Below are 22,488 nucleotides of genomic sequence, written 5' to 3'. Positions count from 1 at the left end.
TTTAATCATCGCTGCCGGCGCAACAGAAGCTTACGGCACCGTTTTGTTCCGTAGCTGTTCAACACGAGCCCTAAAGTGATGCTCTAATCCTTCGGTTAGAACTTGGATTTGCACACACACATCGCAACTCCGCGTGTGTTCCGTACAGCATAATTCCATATGCTTAAAATGAGGGTTTTTGTTTTTCCATTTCCACTCCGTACGCCTCGGCATAATCAACAACAACTGTGGTCGTGTGTGTGTGCGTTGTTGAGCTACGCCGCCAGCGTGACGGGACAATTTAATTGTAATGTGCATAATGATGTTGCTGGCTCCGCGCGCGGAGTCGGAGACTGGTCCTGGAGGTCCTTTGCTTCGCGCCCGTCGCGCAAGGTGTTGGCGAGGCAGTAAAAATTGTCATCTCATTCGCATCTCGAGGCCCACGTTCCGTCCCGCGTGACATCCAATGCCTAGACCCGGCATTTGAACCCCCCGGAAAGCAACCCCGACGACGAATAGTTTGTCTGGAATCGAAACAAAAATCATTAAGTTTTGGACAAGCCTTGCGTGGGGGTGGGCTTTTAATATAAACACTAGCCGCCCACTGAGGCTGGTGAATGGCGGGACAGTTTCACACATCGCCCCACACAGCACCCACACACGCGGGTTGGAAGAAGACGTCAGGTGTGAGAAAAAATTCGAAAGAAACAAAAACCGGGGCACGGCAAGACACGGGGCTGCTGCATCCGTGCGAGGCGGCGAAGGTGGTGGCGGCGGTGCACAGCATAAGCCGGGTGCGATGTTGGATGGCGATGGTGCCACTGAAATGGAATTATCCGCACGTCGCCGCTCCGTGACAGACATGTTAATTTAATTAGCTTACTTTCACTTGTCACACATACACGGCCGATGAAGATAATACACTCCCGGCGGAGTCGCATGCCGGGGACGACAAACTCTCTCGCTCTTTCCCTCTCGTTGTGGGACTCAATGATTTTGTAAGTGATACGTAACGGGTCGGAAGGACGAAGGCGCCACCAGCACGACCCAACCCACCGAAGACACCGGGACCGATGTCCTTTGATGCCAACGGAAAAGGTTCTGAAGAATGTTGGTCCCTTCCGAAGCGGGCGCAGAAGGTCCTGATGCTGTGCTGTGGCTGTGGCCTCGTCTGGTTGATTGGTGGGATCAGCTTCGTACGGTCACTGCTCGACGACGCGCTACGGTTAGCACGCGTCAGGATCACGCAAAGGACACGCAGTGGTTAGGGTGCCTCCTTGTTCGCGGAGGATGTGAAAAACAAAAAAAGACGGAAAGAACAAGAGCACGAAGCAACAAGCGGCCTTCGCTTAACCCCCGGCACACACAAACGTGACGTTTCACCGACGACAGCATCAGGTCAGGAGTTTCCAGCCGGCGGCCTGATTACTGATCCCTTTCGCCCGATAAGCAGATGGATGATGATTTTCCGTTTTCCACGCCGCCACTGAGTGTGTGTGTGTGTGTCAGGCGAAAGGGGGCGGGAATTTATTAACCCCCGGATTTATGACCCTACAAATGGATGGTAGGGTTTTCTTTCGCCCTCTCGCTCTCCCGCGGGGAGATATGGGGAGATCCTTATCGTAATGATGAATGAATGAGGTCATATGGCAAAGTCGGGTGTTTTTGGCACATCGCGTATCTGGCGTGGCGTGACAGTTTCGAAGCATAAAACGCTGCTATGCTGTTGATTATATGTTGCTGGTTGAGGTTCGATCGGGGAAGGGCATCTCCCGGGGCGTCAGATGGGCTCAACTTACTTTTGCAATCAAATAACGTTCCACCCCGATTTTCCAGAGTTCTGATCCAAGTGCGACAGAGCGGAACTTGACAGAGCTCGTAACGGAAGCATCCGTTTCATGTAGCTGAAAATTAGAACTTCAGTTCAATTCAAACCAACGTTTTATTATTACTTTCTTATTTCCGAAGATCGTGAATCTTCTTCGCATAACACTCTATAAACTGTTGAAAGTAATGTAGTTTTTTTAATTTAAGGTCCTTCTTCTATTCACAATCGATTCTAGCTCGAGAATGGGCGGGAATTGTTACGACCAATTAATTGCAAAGTAATGTTTGCAGCAAATTCTAAAAACGGCCCATTGATGTACTGCTGTCCAGCCTTTTCGAAGGTTAATTACGGTGCAGTTGTTGACAAACAAAACGCATTATGGCTCTACTGCTCTGCGATGTGACAATCATAGTTGTGCCAATGTTTGCCAATGGGCGGGCAGTTCGGCCAAACACGAGTGCCGGGGTCTGTGTTACTAGTTTGTCGGTCAATTAGTCCATTCGCCGGGTCGCCATCAAATCGTCCTGCTCGGCGGAGTGGAAAACAAACGTGTGCAAATCAACTCACTCATCGTGATGTGATGGGCGCAATTCGAGTAAACAATTTGCTTTCTGATTGACAGATGTGCAGTGCACCGGGCCGGGCTCGTGCTGCAATTTACTAGCTCCTCGCAGCCATAGGCCAACCATTAAGAGTGCGCATTGTAATGTCCGGCAAGGATTCGAGCGGACGTGTCTTCGAAGCATTACGGGCTATTGCTGAATGGAGCATAAACTCGGCCACACATCCTGATTTGCCGTGTTGTTAATTTTTGGCCTTCTTGTTCAACTTTAATATGAAAATATCTTTACATTGGGTTTTCTTATTTATGCTCACTTTTAGCAGTCGGTCAACTCGGTAGTCGGTTGGTCAGCAACAAGCGGTTTTTAGTTAAGTCCCCGTTATCATAAACACCACAAACGCGCCGGATTGTGTGACATTGTCGATAGTTCCCATTATTGAGCTAATGTGTTTGCCTTCGTCGGCTTGGGGAAGCTTGATTAAAATTTGAGTTCTAACCACACCGGCTTCAATATCGACACTAACCCTGCTGTGGGCTGACCGACCGACCTCTCTCTAGGGATCAAAAATGTGCTCGACAAACACTGAGTGACGACGCCCTGCTCTTGGCTTTTGAACATACGGCATCGGCAACCACGGTTTGGTGTTGGTCATCGGTTGACTATTGGAGTACACAAACCTGTTGATTGATGCTTTGATTACTGGCTACGCGTTTTTTTTGGTTTACAGACTGTGCTCAGATTGCTGCACCGCGAACCTACATGGTTTGTTTAGTAAAATTTGTTGTTTAAAATGTATGTAAATTTGCTTTGCAGACTGCAACTTAAATTCATCATGTGCTGATTCTTTACTGCTGTTAGCTCTTTACTACATCACTTTGTTATAATTTACAAATAATTTAAATTGATACCTGTAAAGGTTGTCTGAATTGTAAAATTCAGTTCCATTCGTATATGTTGTTGAATATTATTTGTTTATAGTTTGAATATTCCCACCACGTCGGTTCTTGACCCTGCTGCTCTTCATATTGGGAGCGTAATTTTAACAGAACCCATCTACGTCATCACCACATCCTTTCGACATGTTCTTTTTCTGTCATGCTAATAGCTGGCGGCGGGTCGCTACATGTCTACACCCCAAAAACCGAAGCCTTTTCCCACCAACGCCTCCGGCACGTGATTGTCGATGTTTTGTGCGTTTTGTGCGAAAGTAAATTAACTTTTCCATTGCACACCGCTTCAAAAGAAGGGCCTCAGGGCTCGGCCGTTCCAGCCCTCCCTCCCAAAAAGCGGATGAGGCCGGGCTTGATGATTGAATGATTGCGCGAACCCTTTTCGCCGGGCCGAACTCCTTCGCAAACCCAGCCCCCAGTTTCAAGCGATGACATTTTCTTTGCGACGAGAAAACTTCACCACGCACCATTTCGTATGGTTTGTACGGCATAAAAAACGAACAAATCAATTGTCATTAGAATATTACTTTTTATGGTCCTGTTGCTGCCGGCGCACAGGACACGCGCGGCCCGCGGCGGGGCGACTTTCTTTTTGGCGCACGGCACACGGTGGTGGTGGAATGGAAAACACAACACACAATCCTGAACCCCTCTTTCGAGAGGCGAAAGTGGTCCCTGGGCTGGCCCCGAATCCCGTGGCCGTCGCCCTGCCGTTCCCACACAATTGCCAGACACCGTTCCGGGCGTGTGGCAAGGATCCCGCCGACGCCACCCTCTAAGGAACCATTTTCCAGCAGGGCGTGGAAAGCCGGCCCCGTCGGGACGCGTCATGCAACGGTGATTTTTGAAGGGGCGGAATAAAATTAAATCTGCATCAGAGTGGCAGCAGCATATCGGCACAGATTCCGCCGGCGACGCGTAGCGGGACGGCGCACGGTGCTCTGATAAACACTTTAACCGCCGCAACGCGTCAGGCGGGGGAAGGGGGCGAGAGAAAAGAATGCCGCCAGGGGGCGCCACGTAGCCATGGGAAAACTGGAAGGAAGTTCTGATTGCTTTTCCCAACCCGGCTCGGAAGATGTGGTTGTGGTGTCTTTAAATCTGGCGGCACGTATTTTTGCGTGCATGTTTCGATGCTGCTGAAAACGCCCACCCTGGCGGGGAGGGTGGCAAACATATATATTATCGTGCAATGACAGTAATTTGTTTTGGATTATAATTACGTTTTGGTCGAGTGGCGTTGTTTCCAGTGAAATGCGGCCGACGGTTGCTAGGTAAATATCGGTACCGCTGGAACCGATCGCGCAGCGTCTCCGGGGTCTAAATTATTGGCCAATTTTGGGTGGAGATGTAAGAAAAAGTTCGGCCGAAACGGCGAAATCAACAGCGAGCAGTTTCCCAATATTGATTTACTGAGAGCCTGAGGGTTTGTCAATGTTTAAAGAGGACACCGGATCGCCTTGAAATAAGTATCAAAGAAGTTGGACAAGGGCATGGCCAAGTTGCGCAAATAATAAGTTAATGAAAGTGCATTTTTTTGATAAACGGCATTGAAAAAGGGTTCCGAAATCGGAACATATTTCATCGATTTTGTGTTCACTTTGGCTATTCAACCTCATACTAGCTTTGTGAACCTTAAGCAACGTTTCAAAGGTTGCCATAATATCGATTTTCTTTTCCATCATTTGTTTCCTATTTAAACTTTTAGCCATTTGCCATTAAAACAGCCATTTGCCATTTAAACAGCCATTTGCAGCCCTAGGTTATGACCTTTGTTATAAACAAAGGTCATTGGTAGATTGAATCTTGAATAATCTAGGTTTTCACATCTATTACCTTCGTTTTTCACAATATTTGAGCAACTCTAGAGTAGATTTAGTTATCTATGAGTAATAATTACGCGATTTCTTAAGATGTTGTAATGCTCAAGATGCAGAATTAAGGATGAGAAACGCACAATGACGAATGCATAAGACATTATTTTGTTTCTCAGCTTGCAAAATGGCATATTCCTTGAAATGTAGTAAACTAAACGATGATGAACGTCAAATGGTCATAAGTTCATTTTTTAATGATAAACATGACAAGAACACAGCAAATCTGGTTCCAGGGATCTGATCTGAGATCAACAATATCTGAGGACTGTAGAAAGTACGACATGACAGAACCACGTGGTTTGGTAATATTTACAGGTTTCGGGTAATTGATGAAATTCAGGTTGTTCTGAATATGTACGGCTGAAATGTATCATGTTTACTCTAAAATAAGCTAGAAATACTATTTACGCGACTCAAACGACTGGTTTTGACTGAATTTTGATTGGCTAAAATACACTCGGCAACATATTTCATGTTGGTTATCGTTTGATGAAATAAACTTAGTTTCACTAGCCACTGTCGTTCCCGATTAGCCCTACTTCGCGATGACACATCTCTCCCCACGCAAAATTTCGAAATCTAAAACCGATCGAGGGTTGTCAAGTGAATCGGTTTCGGCGTCATCGAGCTTATGACCTGAGATTAGATTAAACATCCAGATTGCTTCATTCTGATCAGCGAAACAATAGAATTAAAAAAAAAACCACGCCAACAATGGCGGTGCAGAGGACGTCGTAAGATATGGGGCGTAGTCAGTGGTCTGCTGTCAGTGGACGATATAAAGCACAGCGCCGTCTCCGGTAATCCTTCATCCCGTTGTGCACTGCTCCGATGCCTCCTGACACTGGTGTTGCCAGTACATCCCAGAAATCCCAGAAATCCCTGCCCTAATCCTCTCGACATCGTGTGTACACTGGTGGCGGCTTTTCTTAAGGTTATGCGGTGCGAGATGGGCATGTAAATTTCCACCATCGCGCACCATCAACCATGAGACGCGCGCTGGGCGTTCGGGGACCCTTTCCGTTGCCGGCTTGGTCCTTGGTGTTGGACTCCAAAAGGGCCCCGAAAGTGTCCCCATAATGTGTTCGGTCCGTTCGGGGACTGGGTGGAAGGGGCTCTGTGTGTGACGTGACTTTTCCATTAGCGCCCGAAGCCCGAGTCTATGTATCCGCTGGGAGTGGTAAGGATTTTCTTTTCCCTCCCGTTCGCCCGGCCCGGGGGTGTAGAAGGATACACCTTACTACTTGCCGGCAACCGGCAGTGGCAGGAAAAGTAAATTTTGTTTTGATGTCGTGTCGTTTGTTTTTGCTGTATACATTTTTTCCAAGTCCTGGTGTTCCTGAGCGTGCGTTCTGCGTGACTTTAACCGTGGCCTTACTGCCTGGGAAACGCTTCGGAGTGTGGCCCAGCAGCAAAGTCCCAGCAGAGTAATGCACACGGAGATGGTTTAAAAGTGTGTTATTTGGTGCCACTTTATCGGTTTTGTCACATCTGGCAAAAGGATTCGGCATTGCGGTTTTGAGCGGTGCTGAGTCAGGGGACATCAAGTCCAAGGACTCTTTGTTGGCCCCGGTAATAGGGGTGACATAACGCGTCCCCTGAGGCGTCGGCGGTCGGTGATTCTATTAGGCTGGAATATTTCAATCTTTTCCGAAGGAAGGTTGGTTTCGTGGTAGTTTCGACATTGGGCAGCCATGGAAGGAACTTGGAATATCATTGCGTCACGCCGGCCATTAGATCAAAGCCATTAACTCATCTTGCGTTACATCGGAGAACTGGAGTCACCATTCTTGATTTTTCGAACGTTGAACGTGCCATTGCGGTTTAATGTCTGTCTCCTTTTATATATTCAAGGAATTCCCGTTACCCAAGAAACTGTCTGTGATGGGTAACATTTACCGGGTGTGCTCTGCTAATTCGTCTTGTTACGTAGCGCATATTTCTGGTGTTACATATTTTACAAAATGTCCCTGGCCGAGTCACCCATGCATTGGCCAACTCCAGCAGGTTACGTGCCGAGGGGCTGTATGTTGCATCCTAACCAGCGACAATTAAGTAGTTTGTTCTTCAATTTAAATTTCTTGCGCCGTGAACGTAAATTCGGGCCACGCCACTGCAAACCCCCGGTGAGGCGGTGTTGGGTTAATGAATTTTCTTACCGTACCAACCAACGGCAGGATGACGGGACACGTTCGTGTATTTAGCTGCGAGTAGTCACCTCAGGCTAAGTCCTGGCCGCAGCCACTGCCTGGGGCGTTCGTTATGCCGGGCAATTTCTGGAAGTCGCCCTCGAGACGATGACGTGTCGTCGTGCATTGTTTGACGTAACAATTTGCCGTGTGTCGTTGTGGTGGTCGAGCAGAGTGCTACCGGAGAAGAATGCCCGGTGGCCGGGGCCCGTTTTGCTACTGCATGTCTTATCGCGTCCGGTGAACTTGGCACAATATTTACTTTCTTCCCGTTCGACGAAGTTGTGCATCTTCTTGCCTGGCGCGGGAAGTCCTTGTGTCTTTGCGAACAGCTCCTCCTCAGAAAGGGGACACCACCGGCTCGACGGTGTGCTGGGATTAAAAGTTCCGCGTACGGCTTCCGGGCTGCTAGCTTTCTGGTTTGTGGTTTGCCGGTGACGACGACCTGCAAGTGGGTATCCTGCGGCTGGTGTCGATGAACTCTCACGGCGATCCCCGCCGGAGACGATAAGACACGCTTAACCACCGACTGACGAGTCCTGCGGTGGTCGGAGGCTACGGAATGGGCACCGGTTACGTCGTCGTCATGGGTGCGGCGCTGATTTGAGGGCGAACTTTTTAATCACTTGAGCAAGCAGAGAGCGCGCAGCATCAGCAACTCACCTTTGCCCGAGTGCCCTTTCGCCCGGAAGTGATGCGGAAGTAACTGTTTTCTTTTGTTTGTAATTTAATTTCGGAAGCACCATTAAGTGGGTTGGCTCGCTGGTAAGGCTTGAATTAATTATGCTGTCCCGTACCGTACGTGACATATCGGGCAGTTTGCTGGGGTGTGGAGATAATCAATGCCGGCAACGGTTTCGTTGCTTGTTGTTCCATCATGCCATATGTTCCGGACATTCCGTTTTTGGGAGATTTTGACACATTATTTAACTTGTACTAATTTCTACTTTATTATCCTTTCTTTGCAGGTATGTCGGACTTTTGCACAATCATGAAATAAGTTCGTTCGCGCGGTCGAGGAAACATTTGGGTAAATCATACACAGTGACAAAACATTGCATTTTGCAACTTTCTTTGTTTGATTCATATTTTTTTTTTTTTTTTTTTGAAAGTATTATTCGCCGTACAAATGTCTGTGGGCTTTCTTTGTATGAATAAAATTTGCATTATTTTTCACTTTTAAATTAAAATTCTTGTTAGTTGTGATTAAATTAGTTCTTGTTCTATTTTCAATTTCTCTGTTTGACGTTCTACGTACAACAACGTACAAACAACGTGCAAAATATGTAGATTGTACGGTAGCTCACAAAGCAAAGTTCTGAACTTCTGAAGTTCTGAAAGTTCTGAAAGTTTAACAGAGAAAATCGACTGAAAAGATTGTAGAAGTACTTAGAATTCACCGTAAATTCAGCCAGTATCTATTATCTAAACAGAATGTTTGGCTCCAAGAATTAAGAACTACAAAAATGTCCATGCTGCAAAAGAAAGTTAGTTGTTCGAAATGCATGCTCAGACAATATTGGCAAACATCGTGATATTGTCATTGATATTGACGTTTTAGAATCTTCAGTTATTATTGTTGACCAGACCGTTTTAATCAATTCGGCAGATTCCGTTAAATTACTTGAGGTCTTCTCAGTTACTGTAAGGTTCACCAATGCTGTCAACGGCTGGCTGGTCTGGCTGGTGGTTAGCAGTATGGTAGATAGACCTTGTCTACATCCACGGGGTTCTGCATGGCTTCTTATGTCTTGTATTGTGTTGTTGTAGAATGAAATGAAATCTGACCAACAAAACCCTTCAAGAGTTTTAACCTCTTCCATCAAGTTTTGGCCGGCTTTCGGATTAACACGACTCAAAAAGGCCAGTTTTATGTCAGAAAAGTATCTTAAGACCATAAAGCCTTTGTAACATGATTGCTAATGTTGATTGGGTATGCTTATAGTTATAGCGAAAAGTTCATAATTATTCGTAACCGTATTTAAATTAACTGTATGCAGTCCAGATCACTTTTTAGCCGAATGGTGAGCTAACATGCCAACACAAAAGTATTATTGTTTTCAAACTGGCCTCAGTTAAGTGGGAAAATTTGTTGATCAACATGGCCTGATTTACCTCTTTTATGTAGTTTGCTAAAGCGGAGCCTGTTGCCCTTCGATATGTGGTTGAGATTGTTTTTAATCAAATAAAACGTTTGTTGAGATGTTTATTGAACGTTTATCTGTTTGTTATGGTGATCATAGTTTGAATCTTAGAATATAAACAAACTTTCAAAGCTTTTAAAAAGCAGCATTAAAATACCTTGAATACACAAATTTTTAAAAGGTATTCAGATGGCTTCAGGCTATGTTGAGCTTCCGTCGAATGTTCGGCCGCCTTTCTTTCCTCCCAGACGTAGACTTCTGTATGTCAGTTTGGCATACTAGCTTACCAACCAATCGCTTATGAAACACGAGTTGATGTGTTGTTCAACAATGAGGCCAGACGAATTCTCCCACAGCATCCGATCGCCACCAAAGGGGCACGACGTTTCCTTCCTTTCAAACCACAGTAATCTACTCCGCACAGAACCTCCGGCTGCTGTTGCTGCCCTACCGACGCAGCCAAAGCGGATTATCCCATTGTGTAGGTGATGAGATCAGACCTTCCGCGCTGCAGCGATGAAGCTTTCGTATCAATTCCGGCAGATCGGTTGGGGCGCGTCCTACGTTTTGTTATGTTTTACTTTACCCAGCCCAGCTCTGGAAAGAAAACATCCGCACCCGGGCTGCAGGCCCAAAGTTCGCGGTCTACGTGTGCGTGCTCCGTGCCCCATAAATATAGATTTCTTCGCTGGCGACGGCGACCACTGGCAGCGATAGGCGGCGGGTGAGTGCATAAATCGGACGTGCGGGAAAAAATCATTCTGTCCGCGGGGACAACAATGGGGCCACGATACGACCACTACCACTACCACCACTACTTCTCCGAGTGGAACCGACGTCCACGAAGCACACGCGGGAGCCACAAAGACAGTAAAGCAGATTATAAATATCGTTTATCTAAACGAAATATTAATGGACTCCCCGGCGCTGGGTGGGTTGCTGGGGCGAGTTTTATGTTGCTTTGCCCCTCCCCGCTTCCGAAAGGGGAACTTCCCTTTTCGGTGGTAGCCACGAAGCCCTCACTTACCCTCGACGGAGATACCGGGCCCCGGTGGGCACGAAAATCGTTCCATTTCACGCTCTGCGCCAGCGATGGGAACTTTGTCACTTGGGCCGGTACTGGGCCCGGCTGGGGTCTCGCCACGCCACGTTGCGATTCGCTTCCAAAACCGATCAGGCACCACCGTGGAGACCTCCCGTGCCCCCCCCCTGGGGTCCGGACGAAAGAGACCCCGACGGTGAACGGCGGAAGCACCGGCAGGAAGCCGGCCCGGCGTATAGGTAGTGCCGTGGGGCTCTCTTGGGCGAAACCTTCGTCGACGAGGAACCGAAGTTTGATCGATTTTCCGATAAAGTACGGCGCAGATGTTGTGAACACACAAAGGGAGAAAAAAAAAACGGGGGGAATGTAGACGCAAAGCGGCCACAAGCGCCACGACTCCTCGGGCTCGTGACGAAGTCGTTCCGCGGAGACTCCACGGCACCACTCGGGGACGCATCGCCGATCCGCCGCCCGCCTCTAGCTCCCAGACTCCCAGACTGTCACCGGGTCACCACCGGGTGCTGGTGTGTCTTCATGAGTCGTGAGCCCCGTGTGTGTACTTGAGGTGCAGAAACCGTCGTCATGTTTCCAATTAGGCCTGCCGAGCATATTTGGCGCGCTTTGGCCCGTGCACGTCCCCCAGGGAGGGTCCTGGGGAGGGACCGCAATGGGTCGGCCTGAGGCAACGCGGACTAACGGTTAAGCGAGTTGGGCAGCAGTAGCCGCCCGGTTCAGTCTCAGTTTCACACCATCAATCATGATGAGAATTCAAATCTCAGACGACGCCGTTGGATATCTGCCGCGGTGCGGCTCAAGTTTGAGGGAAATCGTGCGAAGGCGCGTCACTGGACCTCGGCAGGATCCGCTTGGGGGACCAGGGATCGGTGCGTGGCACGTGGGAGTTTTTGCCCCCGTGTCGCGGTAGCTACGCGACCGATTAGCTGCCGGAAGCGAGGTCTCCGATGTCACGACAACGACGGTGACGACGACGACGACGGGGCCAGTTGTGAAGTGTGGTCCGCTCAGCTTTCGGCTCCTCCATTCTGCGCGCGCCCCGGAGACATATGTCAATCGAATTAAGATAACCGTTCCCGAACACCGTATCGCCGTATGTTCATCGACTTTCGGGGGTTAGTGTAGCGATGGTAATTTCCATAGACCGTGGCCGTCCAGGGCACGGTGTTGGGGATCTACGGCACTGACAGGTAGCGGTAGCGGCGATCCCAAAAAGGAATCGAAGAAATTGAATTATGAGCGGCACGCATGATTTGACTGACCATCCGCGGTTTGGCGATGGTTGTCTTGCGTGGCCGAGATTGGAGGAGATTGCGAAAAGGTGCCTCAGTATATCAAGCTGACAGCCGGCCATCCATCGCCCGGCTCCGACAGATGTGGATCGGAACGAATCGGACTCTGACAGTAAGTGAGGTAAAATAAAACAAACCTAACCTTTAGCCCTCAACCTCCCTCCCCCCCGCGGTTACCACGGCGCAGCGACCTCTCGCCGAACGAGTTTCCGTCGGAATGGAGTCATCTCTTCTTCGGTGGCCGGCCTTTCGCTCGGCCGACTTTAAACGATCCGTCTCGGGAGATAAGGCGCCCGGTAAAATATGATCACCGGGCGAATGGTGAACCGCGGCGGCGCGACCACACGCTGCGATCACGATCCGTAGCCTGGGCCGGCGTTGCACCGTCGCCCGGTGCAGGGGAATTGGGTTTCAGGCCGGCCAAAGGCCTTCGACTCACCCGGGGGATCATGCTCTACATGGTCCGGCGCAACCAGTTCACAATCCATGGTTACTTAGTACGATTTATTGCCATTTTAATGGAACTGACAGAACTGTTTCAGCTGGAAGTGAGCGTCGCGATGTGAAGCGAGTGAGTTCGTTCAGTGAGTAGCACCAGCGTCTAGACATCGCCGGAATTCCAGAATGTTTGCATAATTGCGGGAGCCAAATTGCGGGAGCCTACCTTCGCGCGGTGGTTTTGAGTTTAAGTAAAGGGTTTTTTTAATTTTCGCTGAAGGAATCATACTGTACGTTTTCATTAAACTTAAAAGGGGGAATCTTCAACAACCCCTTTTGAACCTATTAACTTACAGCTTTATCTACCTGGATTCCTACGCATTACTTTATTCATTTTATCTCAAGTCAACGGCTCATAGAACTTGACTTGACGCTAAATTCTAAACCTACAAATAGCTTCAAATTAGGCAGTAATCAAAAGAAGTCTAAGGTGTCAAATAGCAAAGCTAATGGCGAACAAGGGTATCCTATCCAAACACAAGTGTTCTTCATGAGGACGAAAAGTAAAGAACAATTATGGAGTGTTATGCAGAAACATCAAAAGCCAATTGCTTCGTTTCTTCGTATACGTATTCAAATAGGATTATTTGTTAGTAAAACTTAGCAAAACTGAGTAATTTTTATTTGCTCTTCAACATTGGCTATGATGTAATTAAATTCTAAAGTAGATTGTCATTATAACTTCGAACTACTGCAAAACACCCAGATAGTGGCTGGCTGGCGTTAGGAATTGGAATGATAAATTTGGCACTCCCATTAACTATTCCGTTGTGACGCTTCATCCCCAAAAACTGCGACGGAAAAACCCTGCCATTAATCCATTTTATTATGGTTTCCTCACGAAGTGGGGATCGAAAATTAAAAATGCACTTCCATGCTACCGAGCCACTCAGGTTTGCTCAGGACAGGCCGGAACCGGCCCGATCATGGGACACGCATGAGTTGATGATCATAAATCTCCGTTAGCGCGGAGAGCAAAACAAACCAAACATTAAGATGAGCTTCTTCCGAGGCGATTCCGGGCTATTTGCTTCGCCCGGCCGGTGTGATGGATGGATTCTCCCATCGGCCATCTGGACCGTCTGCAGGGCCCTAAAAAGTGACACTCGACACTCTCGACCCCCCACCAGCCCGGCCGTTAACCGGGGCCCGGCCAAAGTCTTTGCTCCATCTCAAGTAAGTAAGCCGCCGAGGCCGGGTGGACACGGACGTGCAAAGCCCCAGTGCTTAGGCGAACCATTAACGCGCCCGAGCCAGGCAGAAGGATCACGCCGAAGACACGCAGGAGGATGTTTGCAATCTCTCTGAGGCAATCGTAAATTAATCCACGCCTAACGAGCCTACTTCCACGGGATAAGCCAAAGCAGCGGCAGGAGGGACGCCGCCATGTCGAGGACGCCACGGAATCAATTCGGTGCAAATGAGCAACTCGACCGGACCGTGAGGCGCGCACTCCACGGGAGGGCTTAGGGAACTGCTGGATCCACCGGATAGTGTGGGTAAATTGATGATCAGAACAGAAAAATCCTCCCCCGAGGATGACTTTTCCGGATGAACTCGCATTAGGTTCAATCAGGCCCACAAATCGCCATCTTACTACCGCTCCACCACGCGGCTGTCGCCCTGTTGGGGCGAGCTTTCATTAATTTCACACAATTTGTTATCGCATCGAGAAGGACCGACACATAAACACACACATAAACAGAGGCCGTAAAGTTCTGAACAATGATTAATCATATGCAACGGCGAACCAATCGGGAAAAAGCAAACAAACGGCCCACCGGTTGTGGCCTAATCTTGTGGTTTCCACGCAGCAAATGTTGCGTTGGGTTCGGCAACTTTCTTCGGCATGTAAACGCCTAATCGCGATGGGGTTTTCAAAATTAGTAAACAAATTAATTAATTGACTGTCATGTTTGCCGGTTGAGCGATTAATTTTAAATGGCATTTTTGTTGTTTACCGGTTTGTGAGTGAGAGAGATACAGGCAGAGAGAGGGAGAGAAGGCAAGTAAATTAATTACGGTCAAAATTTCCACGGAAAAGCGTCCCAGTGCCTGCCGGAATGGGTGTCTGGTGCCGATCTGTGGGAATGGACGAATGAAGCATTAAGCGTTGCCCAATGTACTTAGAGCGCACTGCACAAAAATCGGTTCGACATTATTGATGTTTAGGTTGGCAAGAAAGTGTTGACGGATGTTGTATCTTCGGGAATACGTGCCTTAATTTTTTTTAACAATTCTGAACCGTCATTCGATGTTTTAATTTTTACTTTTCAACATTTCCAAAAGACTTTAACTTAACGGCTACATTTTATGACATGAATTGTACGTGAATTGACATGAAAGCCAAGAGGCTCTCTTTTCATGTTCATGAACCTATGTTTCATTTGTTTATAATGACCATTTTATTTTAAAAAGCATATCAAATCGGAGGTTGACACGCATGTTGTAAGTTAGATGGTGGAAATATTTAAGTTTTTGTGAAAAGTATTAATGACAAAACATTCCACGATGTTGTATGCTTTTTTGAAACATTCAAAGTTAGAATATAAATGTTGAATATGAAAACTACGAGTTGTTTAACAACTGCAGAGCTCCGTAACTGCAATAAATTAACAATTCGAATGAAAAATGTCAAATTACAGTTGGTTAGTTCTCTGCTTGCTACGATGTAACAAATGCGCATCAATGTAAGTAAATTTAGTCTAAAGAACTTTTGAAACTACCCAACATTAGAGGCCTTTTTTGGGGGAGTCGTGACCGTCGCGTCGGTGGTTGGAGCTCGTTTGTTTTACTCCCGCTGTGAGCGAGAGCGATTGCCAAACTAGAACGTGGTTGGAAAAATAAATAAAGAGACGAAAAGATGAAAAAGAGAGAGAGCGAGAGAGTTGTTGGTTTATTCATTTCCGGTCCCAGTCTGGGTCCGGGTACTCGTCCGACGGCCTGTGGGCACGTTCGCGTGAGGATGATCTGTTGCCTGTCTGGCGGTGGTGGCGATTAATGCGTAATTCCCAGTTGCACGACCCGGCGCAAAGCATGGACCGGCCGTCGGGTCCGCCTCTAATGGGTGGGACGGGTTGGACGGGTTGGACAGGAAAACTGATTTCATGCCACCAGCTCAACGGGTTACCAAATCGAGCAAATCGAATTTCCACCGCTCCCAGCGGATTAATCGCCGGGAGTGGCCACTGGCGCTGGAGCTGCTGATGCCCTCCTGGGGCGGTCCGACGGTACAATTGATTTCTTCCCGTGGATGAAATAATTGGTTAGTCGCCTTCAACCTCCCCAGCACCCTGTCCTCGGGTGGCCTGTCTGTAGCTCAACGTGACCACGCTACAGGAGGGACGCTGGCGACGCCCGAGCCCGAAAGCTCCCTGTTTGTGGGTGAGATGAGTTGAGCTGATAATTTTCACAGCTCGTCCGGGCGACCCAGGGCGACTGCAGGTTGATGGTTGCGCATTAGTTTGACAACTTAAAATGTCACTTTCCATTTGACAGTTGATTGGCAATTTGAGCTCCCCTGGCCAGGTGCTGGTGCCCACTCGGGGGCAGGATAGCGTCGTTGACACCCACCACCACCCACCGATGGCAACCCTTTTGGGAGTCGCCGCACTTTCGGTTTAACTTTCGAACTGCCGTTTCGTTAACGACCACTTTTTTGCTGTTGCCGTGACTTTTGGTTCACACAGTAAAATTACGCCCAGATGGGGTGGTTTGTGGGGAGCTCAGGGAGGACGGCATCGACCCAGTGCGGTGGTATAATAGCCCGATCGATGCTACCCAAACTATGCAAATGATGTTTGAAATTAAAATTTTTAAATTAAAAGCTCGTCCACGGGAGAGTATCGCGCGCGTCCTTTTGCCGGTAATGGACGCTGGACCAAGACTTTTTGACTCTGCTTTGCTTTTTCTCGATTTCTCAGCCGCCAATTTGGGACCCACGGGGGACGCCCAAGAAACCTTTTGCTTTTTCTGGTTCTGTTTGGCCAAGTCCCAAAAACCCACGAAGTGCATAAAAAACGGGGCCAGGACGACGGCGAGCAGATGGGCCCGGAAAGGTTACCCCCAAAAACCGGGGACGCTCTATTATCAGCGTTGACAGTGCGGAGTTGTCAGGACCGTCAGGTCGGCGGCCATCGCCACCGAGAGCCCAGGTCGACGGACCGGCGTCTTTGGGGAATATTTTAAGCACCATAATCTGCTAAAAAGTTATTCCATCTATTTTACCATTCCCAGCGACATGTGGGTCCACGACACGGCGTCCAACTTTCGGGGCCCGTCGCGCCGTCGTACCTGCTCCTCGGAGGGCGACGAGATGATGATGGTACTCTGCTCCCACTGCACCGACCGCCGAGCCCTCGGCCGGACTTGGGCACTTCAGAAAATGTTGTTTTCCTTTCATTTTCCCGGGAGAATTCCCATCTCGCCCGGTAATACCTGCACGTCGGCGCGCCCGTGATGTGGGCGACGGACGGACGGACGGACGGCCCGGGCCACACTTCCTCGGCGGCCGGCTAGTTGATGTGGAAACATTGCGGATGCGGTCCCTGGCGGTCCCCACGCCGGGCAGAAGACAAAGAAAAACAAAATTTATATTTATATATTTTCCTGCGCCAATGTAGCTGTGCGCCAGCGCCACCTTTTGGCAGAGGTCCTTCCGAGCTGGGTAGAAGCTGGGGCAGCGACAGGTTACACACACACACACACAGTAGCAGCTTACGGCGAAACCGGTCGTGAAGTTTTTGGGGCTAAAAGATAACATACTCTGCTTCTTCCGCCTCGCTGGGCGATCGGTGTTGATATGCAGGTGCTTAAAATCCTGTTCCACTTTCAAGGGCCGACCACCAGCACTGGGCGGGGGGAGACCAGAGACGAGGTGGCCAGCGTGTGCGCGCGCGCGCCGGAAACCTTCTGGAGAAGGTGCCAAGCCATTATGTCTTGGCTTCGACTGTTCCGCCGATGGGAGATGATAGTTTTCGGAGTTCCCGTCAGGTGGAGTGGAGCGAGGATCAAAGAGGCAGTGCCACCCCGCGCCAGCAGTCAGCCATCATCGCCCGGCGCTGGCGGTGGAAGTTTCGGGCGCAAGAAAAGGACATTTTTGCCCCTAGGTCCACCGGCGGGCGTGGGAGAAAATGCCATCTGTTACAGTGTCGGACGGGAATGTTGTATGGTAGTCAACGGCCGCCGCACCTACCTGGCGGAGCGGCCCTGGTCGACCTGGTGGAGCGGACGGGATCGGGAGCCCGTGAGTGACGTGGACTTTCTTGTATCGAAAGACGGCGCCCAGCGAGTTGACGTTTGTGTTTGGTCGGGAACGGCGCCAGCGAGCGTTCGGAGGAGGATGAAGTATTTCTCCCAAGGGTGTAACCGATGTGGAACGATGTCAGTTCGCTCTCTCGCTCTCTTTCTCGCTCTCTCTCGCTCTCTCCGGCACGGTTGCGAACGAAAGGACGATCGGAAAAGATTAGTGTCAAAAATGATGCTATATTATTTAGCTGTTTTACCTGTCGCAGCATTCATCCTGCGGATAAGAATGTCTCGTAAGATGGTCTTAAAATAGCCACATCAGGGACACCTCAGACGTGTTGTCCTAACCATGAACGGGAGACGTGGTTTTATTTTCAATAAAGTTCGTTTCCTTGAATAATATTGTTATTGAACTATGTTGAAATTCCATTTCTATATCACATACTAAAACATCTTTTTATGTTAAAATCATATTCATTGGACTTTAATAAGGCAGTTTTCCAATAGGATATCCTGTATTTTTTCTACAAATTCAGGATTTGTTGCTGTTTTTGAACGTCCTTGACTTGGATCGTCTTTAAGGCTTGAACGACTACGTTTAAATTCAGAAACCCCCCTTTTAATGCACAAATTAAAGGCGAAAAGTCCTTAAATACTTTCAACATTCGTTCATAAATTCCCATTTAAACGTTCAGACAAAAAGTCAACCACTGCACAAAACGTATTGAACAACTCAGTACAATATGATATAAACGAGTTCGGCGCTGACGTGCAAGGAACCTGATTTTGCTTCCGGAACTTCCTACTAATAAACTAAAATGATCCGATTCCAAAAAACTCCGCAACTGGGATCAAAGAGATTGCTTTCGGCGTACAAAGTATGTTGCAAAACATGCCCCAGTTTCCGGGTTGCCGGCCCAAGCGTATTGTTTCCCGGCCCCCAATTGGGCCTCCCCATTCCGTTGAGGTTTGTGCTGAAAGAAATAGCACAAATACTTGCGCTCAGCCGGAAGTAACAAAAATCTCTTCATCTCTCGGCTCGAGCCATTCGCCCATTCTTTGCCAACCCGACCGCACCGGAAGCGAAACCGGCGAAAGTTGCGCCTTCATGTTTTCTGGCTGGCCGCCCGCCCGCCCGTTGACCATGGCCGCCGTGTCCAGAAGAGATGGCCAAGATATGTAGCGTTGGGAGATGTTGTTTGTGCGAACTTGCGAACACGGAACCGCGGGGGGGGGGGGGGGGGGGTTACCGAGGCGGGACACAACATCGGATTCCGTAATGAGACGCGAAGCACGCGGGAAAAAGGCTCCGGCGGTGTGCCAAACCGGCGGATCCAACGGGCCCCCGGGCGTTCGGCCAAGACCAACAAGGGAACCGTATCGCCGGTATGCGGGTTATGCGGGGCCGGGAACGATGGCGCCGGAGCTATTACGCGCCCAACGGGACGGGACGGCAGACAGGACGAAAAAGAAGAAAAAATAATAATCCTAAAATTACAACTAATTAGAAGCAAATTGAAACAGTGCGCGCTGTCGACGGTGCTTGGCAATGGCGGGGGGGCTGGCAGAGTGGCTGGGTAGGTTACGAGGAGTTCTACCAAGGACCACACCACTCGGCCTCGTGCTGGGTTTTCTGTTTGTCTTTGTTCAACTGGTGCCCGCAGCTTCGGGAACGAGTTGGCCCAGTTATGTGGTACGCTCCTCAACCTGCAGACTCCTTCCTTGGGCTGCCGAAGCCCAAAGTGTGTCCTTTTGTGGGGGGGAGGGGAAGGGAGGGGACATAAACAACCCACCAAAACGGGGCCACTGGGTGAGCTGGGCGAACCAAGAGGCAGGCCGTTCAATGCTGGTGTCCTCTGCCTCTTAATGCAGCTGCAGTCATTTGGAGGATCGCACAGAAGTAAACAGTAGAAGCAGCACATTATGTCCTCGATTAGGTTCGTGAACCACGGCGACAAAGTGATTTCGGAAACGGCGGCCATAATCTGCGACGCCTACGCGGAATGGTTCCTGGAAATGCGATAGGATTTCAGCGAGGCAAGGTTGCTAATTACAGAACCGGGCACGGCAGCGTCACTAGAAGGCTATACGATCTACGAAACAATACTGAACAATACTGAGAGCCATCAATTTTGCTACCTTATGTAGGGTTTCTAGACGGTGTTGGGAGATAATAAGAAACAAAGGATTAGAAAGCCTGTTCAGTATTCCGTTGGACTGCTAATGTTTACTTAGTTCACTCCATAATGTTTGCTGGGGTCGATTGCTCCGCAGCATAGATACGCTAGAAGATGTTCTACTTTCTTGTTCTATTTATTGTGCATGGACAACCAGTCTAATTAGAAATGATTTCAGGTAAATAGTACTAAAAGTATAGACCTTTACTAAACATTTCAAACAAACCAAACTGATGAATGAAGTATTCTTGAAATTGGTGTCATCTCCCTGTAGATGTCAGATTTATTGTTCAAATCAAATAGTTAGTTTGTAAGTTCAGTAAAGTAATTGCTGTAACTGCATTGCATTAATTTAAAATACCGATTTGTATCGTAACTTTTTGTGGTCCAGATTTTCAGTAGCCATTCGCATGAAACTTCTTCTGTTTTATTACAATTTATTATCATACAAATCGTCACTAGCAACTGCTGTCCTGGCAGGTGTTTACTGCCCGATTCGTGGAATGCTAATTGCTTGTTAAATTAATGTCCCCAAATTTCTGCTCATCAAATGGGTCACAAATCACTCATCGTATCCGCGGTCCGTGGTGACGGTGCTCATTGCACGCATTGCTCATTATCTCACCGGCAAAAGCGCCGGTGTGTGTCATCCAAAGACATATTTTACACCCCAAAACCCGCGAAGTGACCCAGATTGGTACGGACAGACGGACGGGGTCTCCCCATACGAGCCGAAGCGACCGACGGTCCCACGGATCTTTACGTAATCGGCCGCACTTTGAACTGTTGACGGCGGCCCCGAAACGTGTAAACTCGGAAGATGCTTTTAGCATACCCGGCATTTGGCCGGCGGTGGAGGGCCTGGGGCGATGTTTATGTACCACGCTGTGCGATACTCGTAAAACGTGGCGTGAGGAGCAACCAAAAAATCAAAGCAAAGCCGGACACACGAATCGGATGTTTGTTGCAATGCTTGCCCAAGAGCGCGGTTGTGTGCCTTTCTACTTCCTGCTCAAAGTGGTTTCGCTGTTTTTTTGGGAATGGATTGCCGCGAGTGGCGTCTGCTTTTAAATTTACTACTCGCCCGGCACCTGCAGGATGCACTAATACCGTATAGGAGAACGGAGTTCGAGTTGGGGCCCCTTTTTCTGTGACAATTGCTAACCTCTCCACAAGTGACACTGTATCAAATTTTGCTTACTGCCCGATGGCGATGTTTAATTGTGCAGAAAACCGTCACTTCGTCCCGTAGCTGTGTTTTCCCAGGATTTGACGATCCCTTCTTTGGTGTCGTGAAGCGGAAAGTTTGCTTGATCCATGCACTTATTTCCACCACCAAGATTTCCGACGGCCAGTCATTAATCATTCGATTTTTCCTGTTGCCAAGTCCTGCCTGGTGTGTGTGTGTGGCTCTGTTTTCTACAGTCCGAAAGACTTCCGGACCACGGCCCCCGTGTGAATGGGAACAAATCACGTCTCGAAACCCGTATGAGCCGTAAGCCGTAAGAGGGAATGTCGGTGGCCCGAAGCTCCAACCGTTTCGCTGCGAATTTCGACAGGATTTCAGAACCATGTGCGGAACCTTTGCGTCGGCAAATTGATTACATGTGACGTGGGAAACGCGATTCGGAGAACTGCACCTCGGCTGCAGAGACTGCACCGTGGGTGAGTTGCAGCTTTTCGAGCGGTGGAAATTAATTGTATCAATTTGAAGACATTACTTGCACTACGTCATGGGCGTTTTTCACGGGAATTTCGTTGGGAAATGTGTGCCACCAGTCCTGGAGGGCGGCTGGGCTTTAAGAACGTCAGCTGCAGTTGGTTCTCACTGCTGTGTGAGCTGGATGCATGATCCATAAATCTCGTAACGATGACTCACAATAAATCAGTTTTGTTCGGTACGGGGCGCGAGTGGAACAAATAGTTATTTAATTATCGTATTGCGTTTTAATGGGGAGTTTTCCCATTCCGGGCTGAGTTCCGGACGAGGCGGGCCAATTACACATGAGCGGGTAATTAGCTCACCGATGCTGGGAGATTGCAGCATTGCAGCTCAGCAATGAAAGATGAAAAACACCGCCAAGATGCAATTAATCGACATTGTATCGGGTCTCGCGCTTCGAACCGGTGCGCGTGCTTTTGGCTAAATATTGATAGAAATTTATGGATGCCACCCCCGACCGGGCATCTGTTTTCCAATATGTCATGGATCTGCACCGGCGATGGCCTCAATCGGGTTGCGAAACCACCCCGTCGGTCAGTGCGTAAAACCAGAACCCCAAAATCGAACGCCCGCCTGTGTCGGTAGCAGATTTTTATGCCGTCTTTAAAGCCGACAGTCCGGGGCACCACAGACAACACCGGACGGAAGAACAACAAATAGTCGTAAACATTTCCCACTCTCTAATGCCGCGCGCTCGCGCGCCCATAACTCACTGGAGCACTAGCTGCTTCGGCGGGGCGGAAACTATAACTCATTAGTAGTCGACGAACTCGGCCGTCATTTCCAGACATTAGAAGAAGCGTTTGCGACGAAATGGGAAAACAGACGGACAAGGCAAGGGGAAAAACAGAAACAGTCGAACGGTCGATGGCAAAAGATCGATCGGGCGGGGCGCTATTAGTGTAGCGTTCCGTGTTTTTTTTTGTGCTCCGGGTCGATGATGCAAAACTGTGTTACTTGGGCC

General features: G+C 48.8%; 1 protein-coding gene across 2 annotated transcripts in view; it reads left to right on the top strand.

The window, feature by feature from the left end:
• The window catches only part of LOC128272707 (discoidin domain-containing receptor 2), a 155,231-nt gene that overhangs the window by 463 nt on the left and 132,280 nt on the right, over nucleotides 1-22,488 (top strand). The gene's annotated exons all lie outside the window — the stretch shown is intronic.

This window comes from Anopheles cruzii, chromosome 3 (genome assembly GCF_943734635.1).
Source record: "Anopheles cruzii chromosome 3, idAnoCruzAS_RS32_06, whole genome shotgun sequence".
Lineage (NCBI taxonomy): Eukaryota > Metazoa > Arthropoda > Insecta > Diptera > Culicidae > Anopheles > Anopheles cruzii.
The sequence above is the reverse complement of the archived record's forward strand: the minus strand, read 5'-3'. Positions and strand labels throughout refer to the sequence as shown.